Source organism: Drosophila virilis, chromosome 2, assembly GCF_030788295.1.
Source record: "Drosophila virilis strain 15010-1051.87 chromosome 2, Dvir_AGI_RSII-ME, whole genome shotgun sequence".
NCBI lineage: Eukaryota > Metazoa > Arthropoda > Insecta > Diptera > Drosophilidae > Drosophila > Drosophila virilis.
Genome location: NC_091544.1, coordinates 24,128,981 through 24,156,096, shown reverse-complemented (window position 1 = coordinate 24,156,096; position 27,116 = coordinate 24,128,981). Strand labels below are relative to the sequence as shown.

At 40.9% G+C, this 27,116-nt stretch overlaps 1 protein-coding gene and 1 long non-coding RNA gene across 9 annotated transcripts in view; one reads left to right on the top strand and one right to left on the bottom strand.

The window, feature by feature from the left end:
• LOC26531591 (uncharacterized) overlaps positions 1 to 27,116 on the bottom strand; it is a 116,658-nt gene that overhangs the window by 4,621 nt on the left and 84,921 nt on the right. For 4 of the 8 annotated variants that reach the window (XM_070206788.1, XM_070206789.1, XM_070206791.1 and 1 more), the window contains exons 5-6: positions 16,360 to 16,488; positions 69 to 108 (exon numbers count right to left, since the gene is read on the bottom strand). The gene's annotated coding sequence lies outside the window, so the exon portion shown is untranslated. Of the gene's footprint in view, positions 1 to 68; positions 109 to 16,359; positions 16,489 to 18,940; positions 19,030 to 27,116 lie in introns of those variants that run through there. The other 4 variants (XM_070206792.1, XM_070206793.1, XM_070206794.1 and 1 more) reach the window with 2 other exon arrangements.
• LOC116652385 (uncharacterized) lies at positions 20,198 to 26,737 on the top strand. Its single transcript, XR_004305400.2, has 2 exons — positions 20,198 to 21,763; positions 26,031 to 26,737. It is a non-coding gene; the product is annotated as an uncharacterized lncRNA (long non-coding RNA).

The following is a 27,116-nucleotide window of genomic DNA, read 5'->3' as shown; positions in this document are numbered from 1 at the left end:
TAATTAAAACCGTAAGAGAACACTCGTAAAAGTGATGAGCATGCCGAGAACTTAACATTCTCACTTACCACAAGTAGGAAGTCGAAGAGTTGAAATAAAGATGTGCAGCTGTAAATAGAACATTTATTTCATTTTAATAAATATATTTATTCATATATTTAATATATTTATTATTTCTACTATTTCGGTTATTTTCTTTAATATGGAGCATTCCCCATTAGAGACATATCTCCCCGGAGATCTACTAATTAGACAGAATGCTTAAGGACTGACATCCAACACCTTAAAAACATATAACAGATATCGATTTAATTTTTTTCCAATTGTTCTTATTAGAAGCTTCGTGATTGCTAGATTTGATAAAGATATTTTATAAATTCAAAGTTCTTCTGTTAAGAACTTAACTCAAGGTTCGCCGATTCTAAGTCGCTGCAGATTTTTTTGAAAATGATTCGATATTTCGCACACACAGACTTGTTAAATTATCGATAGTCGCTCCATCGATATTTCGAATCGTTTTTGTCCATCGATCATCGATACATCGATAGTATCGATTACAATGAACTAAAATACAGATTTTTCAGGCTACAGAAACAGAAAAATCGTTCAGCAATTTAAGTGTAAAAACTTCGTTTTCGCATTAAAAAATATTTGTAGCTTCAGTGATATTGGGAATAAAAACGAGGAATATTAAGTGCTCTTAATCAAAAGCTTTCAGATGAAATTGATTTTTGACCTATCGGAAGACATGATATAGTAATGCGATGTTGATCCAATTTTGAGCATTTATAAAACTTAATGAAATTAGTAAACGACGAGTTTTTCCAATATAACTTAAAGCTTTTCATAAAATAGCACATTTTTCGACCAATCCTATGGTAGATCTAGTCCCAGTTCCGATATTTATAAGGCTCGAGGAATGATGAATAGCTTTGAAATTGAGAGACTAGCTTGACGGACAGACAGTGAAAGACTGATAAAGTTGCATCTTCTTATGCGTTAATCATTTCAATTTAACATTTAATAGTATCTACAAGGGTAGAGAAACATTTTTCTTCCATAAGTTTAATTAAACTAAATTAATGGCATAATTACTATAACGAATAAATTATTGTCTATTCATTTTTAACTTCATTTTATTAATTTTTTATTTTTTTACGTTTTCTATTTGTCAATAATAACAAATTGAATGTACGTGAGACATTGGTGAGCAGCTGACAAAATAAGCTGAATATTTGACTAAAAGTTTCTTTTGGATATTGAAGTGCATAATAAATAATTGATAAATATAAATTTTTACGTTTTAAACATTATTGTTTTGTTTTATATTAAAAAATATAAGTTAGTCGGTGTCACAGGAAAAGCTCATTTAAATATTAAGATGATAGTTACAAATGAATTGACGTATCTCTATGCAACGTACTTTCTTTGTAATGTCACAAGAGCCGAATTTGTTAAAGTTTAACAACTTTTCTTTTGAGAGATCGTCCCTCTCTGTCTGGGCTCGGAGCAAAGCGACTCCGGTGTTTCCGACATAAACATCATTTGCGTAGAGAGGGGACGTGCGTGTTTTATATGCCTCGACAAGACATTAAAATACGCACACGCCCCTTTTCATGTGAATGTAACGGGTGGTTTTGTGGCTAGGGGCGGCCGGTATGGTAGCAGAAGATGCTTTTTTTTCAGTTTTCCTTCAGTTGGGAAAGTGAATTCAAGCAAAGTGCAAGGCGAACTCAGCCAAAGCTGGTGGGCCTCAGATGTTGTTTGGTTGCTCAAGACGCAGCCGATGATGATGGGCTGACTGCAAAAGGAGATTTCAATATCATAAAAAACCGTATTAAGAGAATCTCATATTGAGAATCGTAAAGTTTTTACGACCGTTTAATGGACTCTTGCAGTAAGCGTGAGTATTTACGCGCTGCTTAAAAGCGGTAAAATATGGCCAAGTGGTGTCAGGGGACAAACACGCACACTCCAATTCACGGGCCCTCTAATACACGCAGCTGATAGCTAACACGTTTGTGGCAGGAGAACGAAGACCGGAGAATGGTCCGAGCTCCGAGGATGAGCCAAATAAGTGCCCGGATAACATTTAAAAGTAAAAACGTCAATTTTGTATATTTTCTGGCCTGTCTTGCCTTTCAATTACCGGTAAAGGGGCAGACATTTGGCAATTCCCAGATAGTGACTGCAGCGCCATCTAGCTGCGATATGCTGCACCAATGCTTAACCACTTGCTGCGTGCAGTCAGTCAAGCAGTGCCCGGAAAGCAGTTCAAATGCGTCCTTGCTATTATCTATGTGGGCAGGCAAGGAGCGAAGGTGTTTACAGTTGCGATTGCAATGAAAATGCGTTTGCCAAGCGATAAAAGAGACGGCAATAAAAGATAAACGGTTGGAATCAGAGTCGCTTTTGCTAGCATGTGGGAGGAGTCGAGGCGCATGTTGATTGGCGAAAAATGCGCTTTCGTTTTACCTAGGATCTACAGCATTATTCTGCTATGCCCAAGTACTTGATCCTTTTTCGTGTTGTTTACAGTGTTTTGCCGATCGGATATCGCAGTTGTGCTTTGGATATTTGCTGCAGGGCAAGACTTACTTCCTAGTCGTGCACACTCAACTATGGAACTCTTAGGTATTGAAAAACCGTAGATAATCTTAAGGATAATCCTACACATAATATTTATATCACATTTTATATATATATAAATGAGAAAACATTCACGCTGAATGAAAATAGTTAAGTAAACATTAAATTGCTTTATCTGTCACATCCAATAATAAGATTGTTCGTTGATTATTAAATAATTAAAAAAAAAAAAAACAAGTAAAAGGGACCTCCCGACTAGGCAATACTAGTGAAACAGAGTAAGTTAGCGATTATCGGAAACAAACTCGATCTGCGCGGGCACTAGAAGCACCTGCATCTAAAATTTCAATTCGCTAGCTCTTATAGGTTCTGAGATCCTTGCGTTCATACATACGGACGGACGGATAGACAGACGCACATGGCTAGATCGACTCGGCTATTGATGCTGAGCAAGAATATATATACTTTATCGGGTCGGAGATGCTTCTTTCTGCCTGTTACATACATTTGGATTTTGAATATATCCTTCCAGTTAGAAGTGCATTAAATGAAAATCACTTTCGTGATAATTGCAAATTTTCCGGGCTTCACAGTGTAGGATAATCCTATTTGAACTAACTGATGCATATCTTTAGGACTACGAGTAGAGCGGATGTGTCGGTCTGCCCGCATTTCTAACAATATTTCAAAACAAGGTAATTTTATATTATTAATATCTAAACGTTGCCCAAAATCGGCTAATGTTGTCTTTTGCCCTAGCTTTTGCCATTTGGTCGTACAATGAGAATAGTCAATTATTAAATTAATGATCAGTCAAAAACAGGAGTCAGCAACGACCCAATTAGAGCCTAAGATACAATACCCAAATTAATAAATAAATTTAGTTTTTTACGAATTTGCCAAGCCTGCGAAGTTGGTGAAGGAAATTATTAAAAGTATTTAAATTTGAACACTCTAGTAGTTCGGGGAGCAAGACGAAAACCAATACATTCTCATCACATTGGGAACGAGTAAAAGAATATTAAATAAATATAGTTTTAGTATCTAGGTACGTCGATGACTGCTTAAGTGCTTGTTTACCTAGAAAACTTACAGTAATTGTTATGAATGTTCTTTATAATTTAGTCGCACACATTTTCATATTATACTTTGTTGGTTCGTTTTGGTAACACACTTGCCACTTACTCAATTAACACCTAGCTACACAGCCAGACCTGCAGTGCATTCGGTATCCAATAGTAGCCCAACATGTGTATAGACGTAGAACGAGTGAAGTCACTTGGATGTAATCCTCATTGGGTGCAATTCGTAAGTGAAGTCACGTATAACGGCAGTTTTCAGCCGGGCAAATGGCATATGTCTGGTGACAACGACCTGACGACTTCATTAGACGCGGGCATATATCAGCAATGTGTCGGAGTAACGACTACCTAGAGTTATGTGACTTGTCAAAAGGATTTCCTATAATTTTAAGCACTTCCCAATGTTGTGTTCCCGGTTAAATCATAGTCTCGACTGCCGGCTTGAGATGACTTTGTAGACGTGCATTTCAAAGGCCTGAGTGAGGTCGCCTCGGAATTTCTTTCCTCCTCTATTTGCTGATTGCCCATGGGTAAATAAATCAAATCCAGTGTCGGGTGAAGAGGGCACCGGCAGCTCGTAAAACAAATTTCGCCGATTCGACGAATGTTGTTAATTATGGTTTTGCGTAACATTCTTATTGCCAATGTATATCCATTCTCTGGCCCGGTCACAAGCTATCCCTTTGTGAGTAATTTGTGTTTGAACTCGTTAAAGTGTCGAACGATATAATGGGGAAATGCGCAGATACTTGTGCCCATATGCAGAGGCACGACTGCGTTCGAGAATTGTGTGTTCGCTTGCAGGCCGGCTCCGCTTTCTTACTCTCCTCCCACAATTTGAGTGGAGCGCATCTTCTGAAATGGCACGTCCGACCAAGAGCTCCTAGCAATCAAATACAATTTGCAACAATTTAAGATTTTCGCTGCGGTAGCGCCCCATTGAATCTAAACGCCAGCTCGGATAGCTAATAGAAGAACGCGGCAAAGCCGATTCACACGAAATTGCTTAGATGCAAACTGAAAATGATGCCGGGACGCGTTTGATGGGCTCGTTAACAGTCATTGCTCTTGGGAGCACCACATCTATGAGGCACAAAGTGTGTCTGGCGTCAGCCGTCTTCCGAGCGAATACAGAAATGCGCAGAAGATGCAATTTAGTACAGCACTGCGGTTGCCTATAATGGTTAGCGCCAACGCTGGCGCTTGCTTTCGTATCCAATTCTGATGGGCCAGAGCTATCTGAGATCGAAATGAGGTTCCCATATAGCCGCATCTGGTTCTTGCCTACAAGTGTAATATGAGATCTCTGTATGTATGGGGTGGCAAGTATAACTAGAGTCCCCCGTAAGAGTAGTATACGATTTTTAATATAGATAATAGCTCAATAAAACTTAATATATAATTTTCCTATAATGTAATATTGAACAACCCCGGCCTTGTCAGAGATAAGTTTTCTGCTTCCAATTGTAGACACTTCCCCCTGTAATTCGCGTTTACAAGGCAACTTAACTATCGAATTGGGGTTTTTAAGAAGGCTTCTATCTTATTCCCAAATAGTTGGGTTATGCGCAGAAGCAACCCAGACAGATCGTTACTGCGAGGCAATCCTGTATACTTTTTTAACGCTTATTACTCGAGAAAGGCATTTTTAGTTCTACTTTTAATAACGCTTATATAGAAATAATACATATAGAAAATACTTTAAGGAGCGTATTATAATTTTGTCATAAAACGGAGACATCCCCTAACCAATAAAGTATGTATAAATACAAGATCAGCATCAACATCTGAGTTGATATAGCCATGTCCGTCTAACTCTGTGTCTCTCTGACCGGCTTTTTCTATGAGAACGAGCCTCTTAGCTTTGAATTTGTTTTTCATGAAAACTTGACTAGTCCCAGCATTTACTTGTTTAGCTATGCTGCAGATATGATATGATGAGCTAAATCTTATCAAGGTCGCACTACTTCCCAAGTTGAAGCAGCAGCAAGATATAACTGCATGATTTCGAACTTCGGCAAGGCACTAAATGGGTCTTTCTTTGAGTCAAATAACAAAATCTACCAATTAAATGTACACAAAACAAACACAATAAAAATGCTAATTGTTGTTTAAAAGTGAGTTTGCGTTAGTAATTGTAATCTAATTACTGAATTAAGTGAGAGTTAATTGGAATTTTGGATTGAATTTGATTTGCATATTGACAAACTATGGAGACTATTTCGGTTTAATGCCCTCAACTCGCCAGAACTAAGTGTGCATGCGTAATCAGAAAATCTAACTTACTGTCCAGCGGGACAGTTCGAATTAATGAAGTGCATAATGGAAGTAAAAACAGGCGGCTGGTTCAGGTGACTGGGCGGCGTTTAGGGACTTAGATGACCCGGAAGACGTTGTGTGACCTTACCTGACTGCGAATGGAGGCCTTCAAGGCTCCCTAACGTACAGCTTAAAGAGCAATGAGCTAAGCCATCAAGCACTGAACAAGCTGCCGGCCAGGGGCCCGTAAACCTGATCAACCACTTTGAATGCGGCAGCATGGCGGCGACAATGGCAGCGGCCGTAGCAGCCGCAGCAACAGCGGCGACTAGAAATGGCTGTGATAAGAGAAACCGCATTGGAATGGCTGGAGCTGACGGCCATGCTCTAGTTTGGCACTTTGAATGTTCATAAATAGATTCAAACGAGAGTTGGCCGTACAGAATTCATCCCCCTTCCTATGCGCACATCTTTACGCTCTGCTCTTGCCGCACTCACTGCGCATTTCTTTAGAGGAATTCCGTTCGATGCCTGCCTCGACGCCCATGCGGTTGAGCCAGGGCTAGGGATGTTTTTGGTGGCAACCATGACAACGCGTAGGGCAAGCTTAGGATGGCGTGAAACTGGTTTCGAGCTATTGACTCATCGTGTGGTCATCCGGGGGCTAACTCTTTTCGGCTGGCATTCAAACTTAATGCGTTGTTTTTGTTCTCGGTGCGGTCCGAACCATAAGACACCATAAGTCCCAATCTCGCTAGGGTCAGCGTCATTTATTTATCGATTTACCGAGATATTGTTTGTTATGGTGAAATGCCCAGAGTGAGGGTTTAAATTTCTTCAGAGTCTGACGTGAATTCTCACGGCCCAGTTCACAAGAGCCTGAACACAGATTAATTCAATATGCGAGAGACAAACTAACAAATATTAGACAAATTCTGATCTGACAGCTTTTTAAACCTATTTTTAATCAAAATTCCCGACAATGCCATTTTGGAAATCAAACAAATTGAAAATTAAGTTGCCATATTTATATATATATAAAAATATATATGTATTCTGACTTTCCACATATTTAAGCTAGCAACACCTTGTTCGGCTCTGAATTAACTAAATTCCATAGCTTCTCAATTTTAAAAGTAAAGAAGTTTCTCTAGGAAACTTTTTAATCCTTTTTTACCAAAATAGTTAGGTGGCATTTCGAATATTTTGCTCAGGACAGTCAAAGAAACTAGCGACTTTGAACTGATGACGAGCATTACCTGTAAGAAGTATACAAATTTACGTGACGCTGACACTTGCTATCTATAGCCATAAAATCGCTGGGCTTATCATCGATGGTGGCCATTAAAAGTGAGTTTTAGTACTGGTGAAGACGTTCCAAGCCGCAGTCCGCAGTTCAGCTCTTTGAAGCGAACGTACGCCAATTATGCGCACAGTCGGACATTGCGTGTTTAGCGTTCCCGTTTATCCCGCCAAAGTAGCGACGAAGACAGGTCCATTGGCGGGCACTGGCTGGCCTGCGTGGCCTAACTATGGCTAGCACAGGTCCATATATATATTTTCTTCGAAAACAAATGCGAGTGCCAGCCTCAGGTCTACGGGCGAGCAGTAAATAGCGAGGCGCGCGGCTGGGCGGAGGACAAACGCTCGTGCAATTAGTGCGCCAATTCTTTACACTAAGCGCGGCGTTATTATGCGGGGGATTAACATAACAATATAAATTGCACACTGTGCAACATATATTTGCAAAAATAATAAAAACTGGCCACGCTAGCGCATTCTCTGTGCCCACAGCCATTCCCATTTGACGTGCCACTGCGAATTGTAGACCACAAAGTAAGCGTGAGCGTGAGTGACAGCCGTGCAATGGGATTACGCGCAATCATTAGAATGATTTGGTGTAGTTAAGGTAATTATGCAGTAATGTAAATAACGCATTATGAATGAATGTGTGGGATAAAACGAACCCATCATCAAGTTACCTAAATGGGCCATAGACTTGAGAACTGCTTAATTTTTTGCTAAACAAAATGAGATTGGCAAACACAGATCGGGGCATGAAGATACTATACGTATATAAGTATAAAGTTGAATGCACAAATTATCTATTGTAGTACAAATTGAAATATCTCTATGTAGCATGTATTTATATGTTCTTACTAAATACAGTTTGTCAAGTTACAATGGGAATCTACTCTAACTCATGTTATTTTAAACATGGCAAAGAGTTGTCAAACACTCGCAATTGCGTTCCGGATTTTTGGGCTCATAAATATTGACTGAAAATCTTAAAAATAAAAAAAAAAAAAACAAAACAGAACAGAACCTTGAAATGTGTTCAGAAATATATTGCCTTTTGACAACACACGACGGGTCAAATTGCCAGATGGACTTGCAGTTTCTAAAGGAAAACAGACGTTTCCAGTTTCTAGTTTTTACGTCAGGCAGCCAAGCGACATCGTCCATTGAAGGGTTAAAATCTCCAATTGTTATGCAGGGCCATAAAATATAGGACTCTCTTTTAAAATGCTTCGGAAATCCTTTGGCGTGACAATAAAATGGCAAACAAAAGTCACGGCACGGCGCACAAGCGACAAGGCGGCCAGCCCGTCCATATTGACGCTTCACACCCTTTGCCCACGCTATCGACGAGCGAAAATATGGATGCAGCGAGTCCGATGACTACAACAACAATGGCCACATCGGCAACAGTAAGACTTAACGATATATGTATGTATATGTTGGTATATCTGGAAAATGTCACACCATGTTGCGTTTTACGACTGCCGCTCACCTTTTGTTCGGGGAGTTTATGGCCAACCGGAGCTCACTCCTGTTCTGCGCAGCGCTGGGCTCCTTGGCAGCCTTTAAACTATTCACTTTCGTTGACAAGCTGGTGGGCTGAGCTGCTGCTGAGCATTGAACAAGCCAAAAGCCAAATGGCGGATGGCCTTTACGAATCGCTTCTGGGAGCTAACAGTTTTATAATTTATCGATTCTGAGCCTTCATGTGGCACAAAATGTGACAGCAACAAGTTCACCTTGGTAGCAGCCATTAATGCTTTGAAATTGGCAAAACGCTGCTTAACGCACGAATCGCTTCAAGGACGTCGTGCACAAAAAACTCAGCCAGAGAAAGGATATCCCTGAAAGAGATGAAAGGCTAACAGGTAGATCGAGCAGCTGCTGTAAAAAACATATTCCGTGGGCATAATTGCGCATTTCAAGGTCTCAGGACCACACCACAGGACCTGTCGCGGATGCAATAATATTTCGTAAGTACACAGACATAACCCTTAATGCAACCCAGTCCTAAGCACTGCCGATGTCCTTGAGCGAGAGCGAGCAGCTACAAATTTTATATGAAATGTTAGTGTGGGGAAAATGTAGAAAACAAGTTAGATTGGTTTAGTCGTGAGTGCCCGACTAAGAGATATCTTATAGCGCACGCTTCTTTTAAAAATATTCTAGCTTCCGCCTTTTAATACAAAAATACAAATTAATGTACTTTTATGCATTTTCTGCAGCGCCTGCGATCCGTCTCATTGCTCTACACTATATGGGAAATCGATTCTCGAATTTAACCGTTGTTAAAAGTCCGATCTACATAAATATATAGCAATCAGATTTCTGTTGGTTCTTCTCAAGGTTAAAAATTTTGATTTCATTGGTAATTACATTCTCAACCGACTATTAAACCTAGACTCTTGAAATAGGTCCTCATATGATTCCGTTTTTAAATCATCTATAGTAAGCCATGTTTCAATGGAATCGATTAAAATTGAAATTGAAATCCTGTTTTTTATTTTGTACGTCTTAAAATCTATAGTTACCACATATACCATATCAAATATGCATCTCGTATAGCATACACCGATCAAGTATACTTCACTCTCTTAGGATGCCGCTGCATCTCGCAAGAACACTAAAATATATAGGTTTTAATTGGAACCACATAATATTTTTTTGCCCCAATTTTAAGGCAGGTTTCTTTTAGCGTTGACATATACGAATATAAACTACTGCAGAAAGTTCATCAAAATCGGTTCAGGATGATCTTTTTTTAAATCATTGCTCCGGCATGACTGCTTGTAGAAGAAGCTTCTGGGGGTCTTCTAGTTGGATAGTCCCGAGAGCATAGCCGAATTATACTTAAGATTTAAAACTGTTTTGGCAGTTTGCGTCTCATCCAGAATTCAAATTAAAGCAAACTATAAATTTTAATTTAATTTCTATTTTTTTTTGAATAAATGCCAAGTGAGCTGTTCACATGGTTTATTGTTGCGTTGAGAATTGAAGTGGATGAAGGCGAGATAACGAAATCAGCAACAGCAATAATAATAATAATGATAATATTAATATTAACCTTAATAAATAAAGCGTACGACAATGTGAATTATAACTATATCTCTGGGTCTGCGTTTTCGCCTGCCAATTTCATCGTAATTCATTTTGAATGTCACATAAAAGATTTTATTATCAATAAATGCATAATTAAATTAGCATTAAACTTATTTCGCCTGTCATTTTGGGCTGGAATTGATGCCCAAAATTCTCGCAATTAGCTCAAAATATTCCGCTGTTTCGTGTTTTCTTTGAGATAAGTTGAATATTTTTGTCCATTTCTCCTTAGATTTATATACTCGAATTCTTTTATCATTTAAATATAGAAATTCTAAAATAAACTTATATTTATAAGTATGATTTTTCTATACGAATAATATTTTGTCTGCTTTCATTTTGTTTGCCATTGGCCTAACCTAAAAATGTTATCTAAGCCAATTGTAAAAATATGTGCAATAAAATTAAATGGAACACTTATGCCAGCAGATATTAGATTAAGTTATACACTCTCGATCAGGTCGGTCCGTCTGCACTTATCCCTCTCTTTAGGTTTCATAACGCTTGGTTGTATTGTGACCAATCTTAACAATTATTGGCATCACATTGCTTTAAAGTACGAGCAAATCCTAGTCAGACGACTAAATTCTGTATCTCCTATAGAATGAAACAAATCCTGTGTGGCTAGCACAAAAAGATTCGGTATCGCAAAGATAATAGCTTCCTTTTTAAATAATTATATTTTAGAGCAAATAAGTGTCAAATTATTTGCGGAATTGCCAGCCAGCTAGTCGGGATTAATATAAATAATTTGAAGTGTGCTTCATTTATGTATTTAATAGGAAAACGAATCAATTGAAAAATTCTTTTTTCTAAATAGTATAAAGCTCCTTTTGTCATTTCGTAATCACATAATCTCCCTTAAAATTAGCTTTGAGCACACACTCAAACAAGGCAATTTCCAATTAAAAACGCATGTAGAACCGCGTCTACAGCTAATTATATGGAGGCCTGTTTGACTTGATTTCATTATACAACCATTCCATAATACATACATACAAATACAAAATTAATTTCATGACCAAGTGCATGTGGCATTAGCTTGGATTGCTTGTGAGTTGCTTGAGTCCGTTATGTACAATTTGGAGGGCATGTGCCGCATACCTTCTCCGGCAATGGCACTTGAGCCAGTTGCTCATTACATTCGGCTGAATAATTATTTCAATAAACAACAAGGGAGTTCTTGAACTTGGCTTGGGGCTCGATTATGAACTGTGCTAGAGCGGCGCGCACATAATACCATATTTCAAATTTCAATTAAGACCAAGTGCTGAGAGAGCTGCCTCGAGCTCCCAGTTTCTCCATACTCAGCTGCCAATAGCAGTCTCGCCCCTCTCCCATAATCGAAGGCCGTTGATCTCTTGCAATATGTATTTAACTTTTGACTTTTTCGAAATATAAACATTTTGTTTTATGGCATTCAATTGACTTGCCTTTAAAAGTAACCCTAAAAGGAACTCAAGTGTATAGCCGGCAAATGTTCTGCAAAAGACTTCAGAGACTGGGTCACTTGGAGCGATGTGTTGGCAAATCTATGGGATCAAGTGTGGAAAGCAACACAATGTTCAAGTAATTGCAAATGGCGATAAGGTGGCCCCTGGCGCTGTGCTGCTCGGCTAGAGAAAAAAAAAGTTTTAAATTAAAAACACGTTTATGCTTTGCATTTCAAAACAGCACTCAATACACAGTTAACGAAGATAGAAAAAATCGATAGCCGGCCATCGCATATGCATATAATATTGTCAATATACACTTTTAAAGTGTTACACTCAGCGTTTGGGCTGTCAAATAAACGTCTGTGCCCGAAACTAATTCCAGCGATTAATATCTGAAAAGGCAACAACGAACGGACTAACAGCAAATTCGGCTTAAACTAGCCGGAGACCAACTTGGCTGCACAGAGTGCTTGGAACGGGTATTTTGAAGATTCAGATAGCGAGCGCTTCAATATTTGTTTTGAACGGGAAAAACAAAAGCGTTTAAGCTTGAAAGCAAAAACATTCCATAACCCGGTTGTCCCCTCTGCGTTTGCATTTCATTTTAGTGAACTAACATCAAGCAGACAACGAATATGTAAGCCCCAAATTAACATTCACTTGGCCAGCCGGCAAAGAGTTGGACCCTTGAGGATGCTGGTGCTGTTGCTCTACCTATCTGTTGACTTAGGCGGATTCCATTACCAAGCTGGCTAAGGCCCTGGCCAGACCAGAAACTGAGCCAGTGATGTTGCTGGCTAAATACCCAAAATATATTTTGCATATTCCATCGATTTTTCGACTATAAAATGAGTGCGCCCATAATCAGGGAGCGAGCGGGACAAATGCACAAAGTTTGGCCCCTCGACCACTCGAGTGAGAGAGTAAGAGGGCGCAGCTGAAGCTTTTCTGAGTGTGTCTGTAGGTGCGGAGGAAACGTGTCGCCAAAGATGCTAATTTATTATCGATTTGCTATCATGTGCCATGCGCTATCGGTATGTTCCATTCGCTCCAATGGCAGTACTGCACCCCTGATTCCCTTCTTGCTGTTTTCTAGCAAAATCTAAGCGCAGCGGCTGTCGCATAAATCTCACTAATTTATGTAGGATGCGTGCGAAATGCTAACAAACTTAGTCGCTGGTCACCAACGCCCCCGTCAACCTGTCGACTGCTCGACTCCTTTTGCTTCACGTTCCCTTTGGCTGCCATCCAAACGAATGTTATGCATATCAAACTCATGGCTCGAGGCGCGAGGCTCGAAATGCAAAACTCGAAATGCGAACTACAAAATGCCAAATGCAAACTGCAAAATGCAAAATTCAAAATGCGAATGCGAATGCATGTTCGAGTCCCACACAAAGCTGTAGCTCGTCACAAGTCGCGTCGTTGTAGCTGTCATTGTGACATCTTTCGATTTATTTAATTGTCAATTTGTGGCGCACTTAAACTAACGATTTTCTAAGCAAGTTCGTGTTTTGCGCGCAATTTATGGGACTTGCCTGCCATTCAGCAGTCATCGTCGGATACCAGACTCTGACAATTGGGGAGTGGAGTAAAGTGGAGTGGATGGCATATTGATATTGTTATTTCTTCGTAATGGAAATGTTGGCAATACCCACTTCACGTTCATAATTGTCCTGTGCTTAACACGAGTTAATTAATTTCGATGGGCGTTTCCATTCGAAAATGTATATATATACAAACGTACTATATATACGCTTAAAAAGTATCAAACACATAAATACATATATACATATCATTGTAATAACAAAATAATATTCATTTGCCGACTGACTGATTAAAATAAAACATATTATGGTTTGAAAATCGAAGAGAGTTACTATTAAGTAAAAATGCTTATATAGGGCTTGTTAAAAAAATAATAGAAATTATGCGGCTTTCTCTACAAAAATTCATATATGTTAAATGGTATAAATAACTGGATATGAGTTGTACTAGATATAATCAATAAATACAGGATATATATAATATATACTTATGGGGTTGGAGGAGCCTACTGCCGGCTTTTTCTTCAGAAAACTATTCAATCGTTCCTTAACAAATACAGCCGAACAAAGATGCCTTTCTAAACAACTTTTTATTCCAATGTAGAGGGTACTATGGTTTTCTCTTGAAATGGGTAACGCATAGAAGGAATTATATCTAATATAGAAAAGACGGCCAGTCCGGCTGTTTTATGCTCTCTCTCTCTCTCTTAGTCTCTTAGATTTAAGTCGTGAAATTTTGCATAGGTCCATCTTTCTGTTGCACTCTGAATATATGTCGGAGCTGGCTGTATCAGACTATATGATACAGTTGCCGTAAGAACGATCCGTCGCAAAGTAGGTTATCGCATAGCAAGCTTTTTTTACACAAGATATTTTGACCAAAATCGTCGCTTATTTGTTTAACAATGCTCCTTATATGTGCTCATATCAATATAGGATAACTGAATCAAATAACTGTCAAAGCAACGTTCGGTAGAAAACTAGGAACTTTTTCGCCTATTTAGATATCCTGACTAATATATATGAGAACAATCGTTAAAAAAGGAGTTATTGTATATTTTTACAGATCTGCAAAGCCATACGTTAGAGTGTTTAATCTTTGGCGCGCCACAGAAATTAGTTGTTGAATAAGGAAAATTGTGATTTTGTACAAAGAATCTACATTAAATATAGCATGTTTAATCCCCAGTGCACTTTCAATTAAACATTCGACAGTCAGTCCCGTCTTAAATGATTATTTTGTAATTATTGCGCTTGAGTGGGTGCAAATGTCATTGATTACTTATTATTAACATTTTTATTGTGTTTGTATTTATTTTTTTTTGCTTGGCTGGAAGTGGGAGCAGTAGATAAAGAGTCCAGTGGACAGACTGCCTTTCAGCAGGCCACGAGCTGTTCGTAAGGTGTCCCAAGCGGCTGTCAATACTAGACTGGGGCGCAATAATAAAATTAATAATATAATTAAAATCAGTATTTAAGTGACAATAAAGCTCATTAGCTCATGATAAGCGCCCACTGCGATGATGCGGGATGACAACTCGAGCTCAGAGATGACAACAATAGTTATAATATAATAAATACACCAATCTCTGCATTACCCTCACATCAATAACAATAAAAGTTTTCTGAAGTAACAAAAAACTTGACATTTGACTCTTTTAGTTGCAATGCAATAATTATTTTCTTAATAAACAGTCAGACATTCTTTATCCAGCTGCCTTTGAGTGGTTCCAGGCACAGGTGAGTAAAAAGCAAGCAAGTAGGGGTACTCGTAATGCAAATAAGTGTATATATACTACTCTCTGTTTTATTTATACAGTATTGTGCTTTAAAATCTGCATATATAATATATACATAATATAGATATATGGTCACAGTATGAGACAGACCCAAAAGCATATGTCCCTATTGCAGTGCTTTTGAAGATGTTGTTGTTGTGTGTTTTTTTGTTTGCCAATAAAGATGCCTTATTATGAGGTATTTAATGCAATGTATTAATTGTTATCCCCCTCAGATTCCATAGCAGATTTAAAACTGGAATAACGTCTCTGTCAGCATGCTCTTGGCCGCTACCAGCATCAGCCATGCCAGTCCAGCAAATCTGTGGCATGGTGATATGGATTCGCATCGGCTTCGCCAATGACGCGCTTGGACTGTGGATAGGGCTAAAGGAGAGTGGTGCGGTGCAGCTGGGGACGACACTGTGTCACATTTATTTTCCAATTTACGGGCAACTAATGGCAATAATGAATGCATTTTATAGGCCCATTCATAATGTGCCGAGACAATCGAAACTCGGCGCGAACGCGAATTACACAAATCGGGCAATTTCTGTGCGACTTCCAGTCAAGCCAAAAAACAACCTCACATTGAATCACACAAATGACTTTCAGGTCTCGCAAAATGGAGCTGCGACCAGCCCCGTCGACCATCTTTGGGATGGTTGCTCAAGTTAAATTAGAAATGGTCGCAGCCACCAAGTATTCATCATGGGACTGAGAGAAACACAGAACGCCGCAACTAAACTTAGGATCGTTAATCTGAATGCCTGCATTTTTGAGAATTATTTTTAACGCTTCTGCGGGAGAAGCTTCAAACCCAAATTCAACACTTCAATGCCGCGAACACGAGACGCTGACTGCTCGCCAAGTCTGAGGAGAGCCGACGGGGCTGCTTTCGGCCATTGCAAGTTTTATGGCCATATTAATGGGTTTTTGAAGCGATAAAGCGCGAAATTTTTAGAGAGTGAACGTGAGCCCAAAATGCTTTAAGCTTCGCTGTCGCAGACTCGTGTAATTATGATCGATTCATGCGCAAAACCCGTCGGACGGGATCAAATCATTATTCAATTATGTTTTATGCTGATTTTAATGTGAATGGACAAAAGGGTTTTATGGATTGGCTAACTTTACTATTCACGACTATTAACTAAATTTGTTTAAGTGCTCACAGATTATCCGCTTCTTTGATTTATATTATATAATGATAATAATAATATGTAAAGAAATGTGCATGTTAGATAACAGAATAAATTGAAATACCAACCCTTGGTGCTTTGAAGTGTATTTTTTAATAGCACAATCCGGAAATTACTGTATCTGCAAATGTTATAAAACCAAAAAATATACAGAAATAAAAATCAAAATAATAATCATAATCAGAATAAATAAAAAGCTGAAACGAGAAGAATGTTAAACCATATATTAGTCTTACTGTCTTGATTGGCTCTTAAATATTTCAAGATTAACTATATAAATCTAAAATATTCTGTTAAATTGTGATTGGTTAATAATAATAAATTAATTGGATGTATTACAAATCGAACTGGAAAAATCAATTTTGGGCCGGAATAGTATTTTGTTTGCAACTTGACTCACATTAGTGTTCCAACCGGGAGAATGAGTGGAAACTCTAGATTCAAATCTTTGGACACTCGGCATTCTTTCACTCAAAAGTTTTCGCTCAAGCTTCACGCACACATAGGCACAAGCAGTGGCAGATTCTCTAGAGCCGCAGCCGCCAAATTCCAGCACACAGACGCACACAGCCAAACACTCTGAGGTCGCGGAGCTGGCAAAGTCTCCAAGAACAGGGCCGCTGACCAGCTGCAGCTGCGGTCTCTGTCGCGGTCGACGTCGACGTCTTCTTTGCAGTTGTCGTTGCTGCCGACGACTGCGTCGACGTTGCCGCCTTTGTTGTTGTCATTAATATTGACTATGTCGTGCTCGCTCCCACCAAAATGGCCGCAGCAACCGCATTTGGCTCTCTCACTCTCACGCGCCGTCGCATCGCTCTGGCTCTTTCGCCTCGCCCGGCTACGGATTTTCGGTGTGGTACGACTAGTTAGAAACGGCATCAGCTGGCAACGCTGCCGTTGGTGCAACAGGGCGCACTATAGTGCACGCATTAGCAGCTGCCACGCCCACGCTGGCCGGTCACAAGAACTGGCCGCCCCACCGGCAGCTTCAAGTTTTGCAGTCGACAACCGCGAGGCCGCAAGCCGCACGCCGCAAGCCGCGAGCAGCGAGCAGCGAGCCGCTTATCGCCCTTCGCGGTTGTTGCTATTGTTGTTGTTGCTTGCTGTCTGTTGTTGTTGCACAATATCTGTTATCAATTCAGCTGTGCGCTGCGAGTTGATGCTGTTGGGCACTTAACTCGACGCTTGGTAATTTCCAGTTGATTGGCTGCAGTTCTCGAGATTTTCGATATCGTGTGCGAAAAATTTGCATCCAGACAGTGGCAGGACGCAGAACACACGACACTTATTGCATACAACCAGAAGCAGATGCTACCACAGTTTCCATATACTTGACTAGAATCCATCTGCACTCAGCCATTCATAAGTATTCTCTCTGCTCTCCGTTTACTGCAAATCGTGTGCATTTTCCATGCCAAAAGTAAAAATGCAGTTCCGCATAATTTGATGCTTGGCGACTGCTGGTTGGTGTCCTTTTTTTCTGCCACTGCTTCTGCGGCTAATGGGCCAGCCTCGTTGCCTGGTGCTTGTGTCCTCGTTTTACCCGTCTCCCTGCTGGCCGAGCGTCTGGGCTAACGACAATGCCCTGCTGTAAGCGTAATCATTGCTGAATGCCAGGAGTTTCTCATCTGACGAGTCTTCTCGTTGGGAGCTTCTCTCACTCGCTGCTCACCTCCGTGGTTGTCCTTCGTATAAATTGCAGTTTTTTATGGTTTGGCAATTAGGGGTAAGCTCTTTGAAATGCGCACACACACATGCACACTTGCCAGCGAGTAGGTAACGTTCACTTACACAGTTGCAGTTAACTGTAAGGGTGGTCCGGGAATTCAGCTAAGGGTGGTTCACTATCTGTGTAGCCAGGTTGTCAATAACATAATAGCCATAGTGCATATACACGTACAATATTATCTCCTAGATATATTATGTACATATTTATATTTTTATATACTTTTTAAATGCCTTTCTTTTAATGGTATTCAACAAAAATTTGCTCTTTTTGCTCGTCTCACAATAAACGTATGCATATAAAACTGCTTTTACTGACTGAAAGATGATAATCAACGCAATCTTACAATGAAATTAGGTTCCTATTATTGTTTTTCAAGATATCTTGACCAAGTTGGGTATTTGTTAGTCATACTTTTTGGTCGGAAAGTGTGATATTTAGACACACATAATTTGTTTAAGATATCTTGGTCAATTTCAGCCATTATAAGGGTATTTAAGCTTCGGCATGCCGAAAAGTTTTAGTTTAGCTCCAGTCTGTTGTTATATCTCTTGCTTAGTTTTCCAATTTCTTCAGGTAATACCGATTTGTACCTATTTTTGCGGATTTCAGATTAGGTGAGGAGTGCAATTGCTCCTTCCTGCTGTACCCTTAAGTGGAATGCTTACATTGGTTCCTGAGTTGGTACGCCTTAAGAATAGTATGCTTCCCTTTTATATATACATTGGAATTACTTGCTATAATTGTTTACTTTAAAAAGCAGTCCTTAGACAGATCAGGGAAATTTGTATTGTTTATTGTAAATAGAATTTTATAAAAGTCTAATGAATAGTACAGATACATATATTAATTTTATTTTTTGTTGTGATTCTTCAATTAAAAATTAAACAATCAATATTTTATAATACTCAGGCCAAGACTGGTAAACCGGTTTCTAGTTTCTTGTAATTGTATATTACATAAATATATATCCGTCCTCTTCTAATTTTCATGTTGAACTCGAGTCGAACCCCTGAAAAGGCCAACGTGAAAATAAATATTCTCCAAAGTTTTAATAAAAGCCGAGTGCAAAATTTATTATCAACAAACGATTTATTAAATTAGAAAACCTACAATAAAATGCCCGATGCGGGCAACGGTAAATGGTTTCACGTTCTGACCGGTTCCCAGGCCATGGCCGAGTGGGTGCCACGGACGGGCATGGGTCCGGGTCGGAATGCTGCTTCGGACGGGTTGGGCGTTGGTCCATTGTCGAAGTATTTGCGCATTGTGCAGAAAAGTCGTAAAAATTTCTGCTGTCTACGTACAAAGTGAATGGGAAAACCGGATTTTGTGGAAGAACCAGCATTGAGAGGATGAGTGCAAAAGAAATGCCAGCAAACAATTCTTGTAAATTTTACGAGCGCAAATATAATTCAAATGGTCATTAATTGCAACAACAACAACAGCAACAAATTATATATAAAGAACAGGCCGAGGCAAACAAGAAAAACCAAACTCAAAATGGGTCGCAGACAGCCCTAAAAGTGCTCCATAAAAGAATTGAAGACGCGCCGGCGATTGGCACAAGCGCAACAACAACGACAACAACAAAACAGAGAAATATAAGCGAAACAACAATAGCAAGGGCACGGTAAGCGGCGGCGGGGGAGAGGCTAGGTTATGTACAAGAACCGCAAAAACAACGCAAAGCTAAAAGCTCTCTTGCAAAACAAAGCACAAAAACAACGGGGCCAAAACAAAGTCAAAGATAACAATGTGGGCTTAGCACGTGGCCGGGATTTTATCAGCCGCTGCCGGCGTACAACTTAGAAAATTTCCCAATTTCGAATTCGCAATGCACGTAAAGTACCCGTTACCTAAAACGGTTGTTAGTGTAACTGGCATGCAGTTAAACCGAAAAGTCCCAGCTGTGAAACATTTTGCTGAGTCGCTGCGCGCATGGATAGCATAGATACTCACACACATACACGCATGCATACAAGCACAAGCACACACACACACACACACACACACACACACACACACACACACTATTGCAGACAGGCAGTCTAGTGGCTCACAGATACGTCGCATTACACACAGATACTCGGCCTGGCCGTGGGGCGATATCTGTGAGATACGCACAGATACAGAACGAGCATACGTCCGTGTCCGCGTGCGCGTCGCAGCCACAGTCGCCGGCGTCGTCGTCGGCAGAGGCAGCGACCAAGCGGCGCACAAGAAATCGTCGGGCGACGGCTTCAAATGAACGCAAAACGTTGAAAAGCAAACATCCGCCAAAAAAATAAACGTCCCAAAATTGCGGCAGCTAAAAATAAACTTCAAGTACTTTGTTCATTCACTACACTACGCTTTGGCTGAAAATTAAACTGTTTTAATAAGTAATCAAAAAGTTTTAAGTTTAAATTCATAAATTCGCAAGTTAAAAATGTGTGTTATATGTATGTGCCAAATTGATGTGAACTATCGAATTGTTTAGTATTTTGTTGTTTTCTTTACCGTTAAAAGCGCTGCACAAAAACTGGTTTGCATTTCACAGCTGCAGCGTGAGTGTAAGAGAGCGAGTGTGTGTGTGTGTGTGTGTGTGTGTGAGTGTGTGTGTGCTTGTGTATGTATGAATGAGAGATGCATGTGCAACTCGTTCTATGGTGAGCCGCAATTCTGTGATAAGAGTTATTTTTATTACGCGCGTTTTTGTCTGAACTAAATTAAATAGTTCTGATATTCGATAATGAAATGATTAGCGGATTTTAAAACTTTTTGCACTTCTCTCTTTCAGATAGAAGCGTTGCCCCATTTAATTGTAAACGCCGCCCATAAACACCACATAACAAATTTGTGCTCGTTTTCAGGTTGTCAGGTGAATGTCGCATGTCAAGGTCTTATTAAACATGAAAATACTCTTAAAGCACAGCCCCAAAAAAGTCGCGTGTCTGTGTGGGTCTTTCGTTTGTCTGTCTGCGTGCCATTGACATTGACTTATGGCTCGCGTTGGGAGAGGGGGCCACGGGCAGCTGGCGGCTGACGACTAACGCCTGGAGACTTACGACGGCTAGGGCTCGAGGTCGACCCTTTGACGCAAACTGTGGCTGAATTTTTGCTTTATGCTTCGTTCCGTTCCGTTTCTCGTTTCTCGTTTTCGTTTTCGTCTTCGTATTCGCATTCACTACTGCGATGGCTACGCATTTTTATGGTTTGTTTTGCTTCTGTCCGCCAGTTCGTGGCGACGACGTCACACACACACACACACACACACGCAGAAAGAATGCACGCACACAGACACACAAAAAGAGCCCCAAAAAAGCCTACGTGTTGTTTATATGGCGCGCATGGAAAAGAGCAACAAAGAGAATGAGAAAGGGAGAGAGAGAGAGAGATAGGCTGAACGGTAAAGACAAAGATGCCATCTGTCTGGGATGATAAGTAAGCGCTTAGGCATTGTTGCGGGCCACCAACTGAATAATTGACTTTTTGGCGGGGGCTGCGGTAACCTGTCTACAATAGAAAGTAATCCACGACTAAGAGAATAAATAAGATGATAATAACAATTATTTCTCATTACACTTTCGCATCACTTTTCCTTTCATTGATTTCCATCATATTTCCAGCCTTTGCTACGCCTATTTTCTGCTCTGACCTTTCTGTTATTGGGGCAGGCTCAGCTCTTTTATCGTCTGTTTTTGTTTTTAGACTTCTCGAAGATCATTTACAAAGTGTTCAGACAAAGAGCATGCATACAATTGGTGAGTTAATCTTTAATTCGTCAATAATATTTATTTTTTTATTTCTAATTAAATTAAATTTCGGCTATCTACCCAATACATACATTTCTGATTATTGTTAATAGTTATCCCACTGTAGAAGATCCCATTTAGTATTCTTTAAATACTGACACACTAACTTGCCGATTCCATAATGCCAAATTGACTGCCCAGTACACTAAGATACGAATGTAGAACACACCTTCTTCCCCATTTCGGCAGAAAAGATTTTCTCGCGGCCAATGGGGCGTATGCGCAACAAATCTGCGCGATGCAGACTCGGCTGTAAGGCCGGCCAGACATACTACCTACCACCTGGCTCGTAGATACGTATCATTATATCGCATTTAATTGTAAGATACCCAGCTATTTTGTTTATGGACTGCAGGCAGGCTTCAGTTGATCTTCACACATGTATAAATCAATCAAATGTCAGCCGTCAGAGATAGAGAGGGGGAACTCGATGCGAGGCCGGGCCAATCATGCGACACAGCTGAACGGACTTGCTTCGGCGGCAATAAAGTTCAGTTTTACGACTGCGAGCGCATAATTACGCACTCTCGCACTCTCGCACCTACGAGAGCACACAGGGGCGGATTTGTGCCACTCCCTTCGCCCTTGGGCCGGCTGGCGGGATGGACAAATGGCAACAGTTCAGCAGATTTTTGTGATTTAATTCGCGTTCCCCTTCCAGCGCAGCGCGTACATGTGTGCACATTGTGCAAAAACACGAGAAGAGCTGCCCCGTGGCAGATGCAGGCGTGAAATGTGAGCATCGCACACATATGCAACTTCTGCTTACATGTATCCATATATACACATATATATACACATATATCATCGATCGGCTGACAATATGGCGTTCTCTCGCGGTTGTCAGACCCATTTTTCGCAAATTATCAAATGGTAGTTTTGTGTGCGCCTCAGCGTGATTTATGTGGCTCGTGGATGCGAACCAGCTGCAGGCTGGTGGTGGGTGCATAATGAAGCTGTAAGAAGAATTCACACTCGCAGCAGCAGTGGCTTCCATGCATGCATACCCCACGTCGCATTTAATTTAAAGCCACGCGCTTAACGTAGCACAATGAGGCTACGGAGCCACATACGGCTAGACGGATGAAATTATGAATGTGCGGAGTTGAAGTCCGCTTTCGTTGGGCATTGTCAAATTGTCGAGCTTGACTTCGACCATCAGCCTTGCATGGATGAACATGTGTATCTGTGGGTAATTGCGGCTGTTGCCCACGCGCTGCTTCAAGTGGAAAACTGCTACCAGACAGAGTGGGGACAGGTATGGGGAAAGTGGCAAAGGCGTGGCTAAAGCGTAAACGGGGTTTCTTATTTGAACATTCAAATTGTGGCGCAGACAAAAGACAATCATTGTCTCGTTGTCAGCTGCTGCTGTTGTTGCTGCAGTTTTATGGCGCATAAATTGCACACTAATTGTGTCCATTTCAGAGTTTCCACTTGGGGCTTAGCACGGCTGTTGCCTGTACGCCACCGACCAATCCAACCCATTAAACTGAAATACAAATACGGTGGCAAACTCTGGGCGCAAGTGTGGCGTTGCGTTCATCTTGAGCTTAGACTGGCGCCCATCCTCGGAGTCAATGCGACGTCTTAATCGTTGCCCCTCCACCTCCGCGTCTGTCGCCGTCTAAGGACCAACGCCTTATGTTTAGTTTGGGTGTGAAATCTAATTTGAAAAGTTTGTGTAGTCATTTTGATTCTGGCGCGCACTCAGCAGCATATGCTACCCACCGCTTGGGTTGCCTTTTCTAATTTTGTTTGCAAGTCATTGACGCAATATTGCCCAGCATCCAGCACGCACCATGAGTGCAGATGCCTCCCCGACTACAAACGGGACCCGTTGTACTTGTACTTTCGAGAACCGCAAACACATTTGCCATGCACTCAGTGAAGGTTCCAAATTTAAATTATTCTGATATCAAATAGGTTTGATTATGAGTACGGTCGAGCGGCAGCTGTACTCAGTTATGAGCGCCTTTCATTATGCGACATTTGATTAGATGATTTGCGAAATTAAACGAAGTATCCTTATATTTTTGCCTGCTGCTGTTTAAGCTCTGCTGGCAGCTTGTTCTCCGATCTTAAATTCAATAGAATCATTTCGCTACGCTTACTTTAGCGTTTGCAGTCAAAGTCAGCCTGAGGTGAAACTAATTTAAAAACTAAATTAAACTTCAATCATCAAGCCATAATCCCCAATGAGTGATAAAAAATGTAAGCGCAGTCTCACTTCAAAAGAAAGCAAAATCCAAATGCAAGAAAATAATTGAGAATTCAAAAGTAGAGAGAAAAAACTCATTTGGAAACTACGCCCCAAAGACACACACACAGTACAGAGGTAACAAATGCAGAATCAAGCAGCAGTTGCTCCGAGCTTGGGAGACTTTACAATCGATGTGGGTGGGCCGGCGCTTGAAGGGTGTGGCTGCGGTTGGGCTGCCGCCCAGCGAGGAAACAATCAACTGAAAGCGCTGATGGCCTCTATGGGGTAGCACGGCGGTCTAGGGCAGGTGGGAAGCATGGGTAAATTTAACAGAGGACTGGGGTTGGGGTTGGGGTTTGGTGCTTTTGTATGCTTCAGCTGCCAACAATGGCGCAATGGCGTCTGTAATTTCAAGCAATTGTTTCCCCTCGTTTATGACGTCTTTGTCTGTTGGTTGGACCCTCTGTTTCAGTTTCAGTTGCTGCTGCCCGTCTGAATGGAGCGTGCAAATTTCAAACGTTGTTGCAGCTCCAACGCCTCGCAGCGGTGCTCATGAGTAGCGTTTAGCACCTTGGCAACGCCGGGCAGCCGTTTGCCATAAAGTCACGTACCATTGTGCTATTGCGATTTCTGAGGCGAGAGATTTTCGTACAGTGGCCAAACGGATTCCGGCTCCACTCCCAGCTGGCTCCCACGGCTCGTTGCGTTTGCAAATTGTCGCACATTCTTAAAGGTGTGCTTGGCGACAAGAACGTACATCACCAACCCCAACCCCAACTGCAATCCCATGTTCAGGATAAAACCGCCCTTGGCGCTCATTATGTGGGCTCTTCTGCCTATATATATATATGTCCATTTGTCAGTCCGTTTGCCCGTGAGCCCGTCGGTTTGTGCGCCACTTTTTCCCCGTGAGCGGAGGAGCGTTTTGCATTGGAATTTGCTTTGCCAAATGCCGCCATTTAGGGTTGTGCCAATAAAAAAATGATATTTATGGTTGTAACGGCCGTTTTGTGTGTACGCCTCCCTCTTAGAACCGGCAACCCCCATTATATCGCCTAACCCACGTGGCGGTGGTGTCCCTAAGCAAACAAAAAATCATACACACATATACATTTACATAGCACTGTGTACGATGGATAGAGTACGACAATGTTTGAACAAATTGTATTTTCTCCTAGACGTTTATTTCTATATTAATTAAAATGTATCCAAAAGTTAAACACACACTGTGATGTGTAGTCATAGGTAGAATGGAAGGCTTTATAATTATAAGATCGTTGCTAACTTAAGTTAGTAATCTTCAAGCAGTCGAGCATTATATATATTAAGTGGGTATTCAAGTTCAAAATTCAATGGATATATTGGTAGTATCTATAGACGAATTAACTGTTGAAGAAGTGTTCCACTTAACACTCGGGTTGAAGCTGCTTGTTGCTCTATTTGGCCCACAGTACTTGGGGGTTGAACGTTTAGCTGAACACAAATGAAATCTCACAAGCATAACGAGCTCGTGACTCTTGGCTGGCAAGGGTTGGGCACAGCCCAAGACTCGACAAACTCTCTTAGAAGCGCCTGGCTGTGGCATATACACAGAAAAATATGGCACGTACTCCTCGAGAGCCATAAGTTTACGTTTTATATCGGCCAAACTGTGCAATATTATAAATTTTGAATTTTATCTTAGGCATTAGATTGCCAGAGAGTTTGGCTGGCTGGCTGCCTTTCGTCTGCATCGTGTGTGTGTGTTTGCCATCTTGGATTAAATGGAAGGACGTGCGCGTGAGCCTGTGTCGGAGCTGCGAGTCGAAGCGAGTTTCGGCATGGCTCCGCTTCTGTGTGTTGGTTGCTTACAGCCAGCTCCAACAAAGGGTGATTATCGCGATTGGCGAAATAGTTGCGGTATTAGTTGAAGTCTGGCCCCACTGGAAAGAAGGCGAAATTACCAATTCACTGGCAGTAACTTGTTAAACTTATTATTGTTAATCTTGCATTCTATTTTCTTCCACCCGCTAACAGGAACTAGCTAAGGCGGCAAAACTACGCAAAATGCCCCCACTAGGTTGCAGATGCAAAATCCATGAACCGCAGCGCGTACTGTGGGACAAGTGCTAGGTCTTATCTAAATCATATGCTAGACTCTTGGTACTTATGGTATTGTCAGCAACCACCAAAACGGCCACATCAACTGCATTGAAGGACAGGCGGCGGCAAAGGCGCAGGCCGGAAGCGTTTCCTGGTTCTGCTCAGGGGAAAATGCTGGTAAACGAAACACTGCACGACACGGCACAGCACGGCACGGCACGGAACGACACGGCGCGACACGGACACGAGCCGGTACGAAGAAGGAAACGACAATTACGGGGACTCGACGGTTAGTTTTTCCTGCCGGCGACTCAGTTGCGGCCGTGCAATCGTCGGGTCAACAACGGTAGCTGCCTGCAGCACGAATATTATTTGGTTATTTGGTTTTGAAGAGCGTGCGATGAAAACTGAGGTGTTTATAGCGGAGCACTTATTGTAGAGCCTGTGCAACTTCGTATACGTATACTGAATGTATCCTGAGTGTATCCTATCCGGTATACCTTCAGTATACGTAACACGAGGAAACACCAGCGACGCGGGATGTGTGATATATTTAGATTGCATTAAAATAAAACACCAAAACACTTTGTAAATACTGGAAAAACTGTTGAATTTATATAATAAATGTATTACATATTTTATATCCGATTTAACTAAATTGGCCGAAAATTAAATTATATATGAGTTTATGTTATAATCAAACGTGTTTTATTTCATTCTCTTGCTTTTTATTCTTCTTGGCTCATGGGTAACGCTTTTTAGGCAACCTGTTGCTGTGGCTTTCGATGGACGCCTCTCTTCGACGCTAGCCATAGATGACAATGAGAAGCAGCTGACTAGAGCCAGGAGCCATTCCTTAGATACTACAATTATTTTTAATATTCGCTTTTGGGTACAGAGAAAAATAAAAATATGTCTAAGTCCATTTGGGTGCAATTGTATTTTGTGCATATTAATAGTTACCCCTTAATAAATATTTCTAGCACTCTGTTGCTGGACTTAAATTTCAGATCAAGTTTA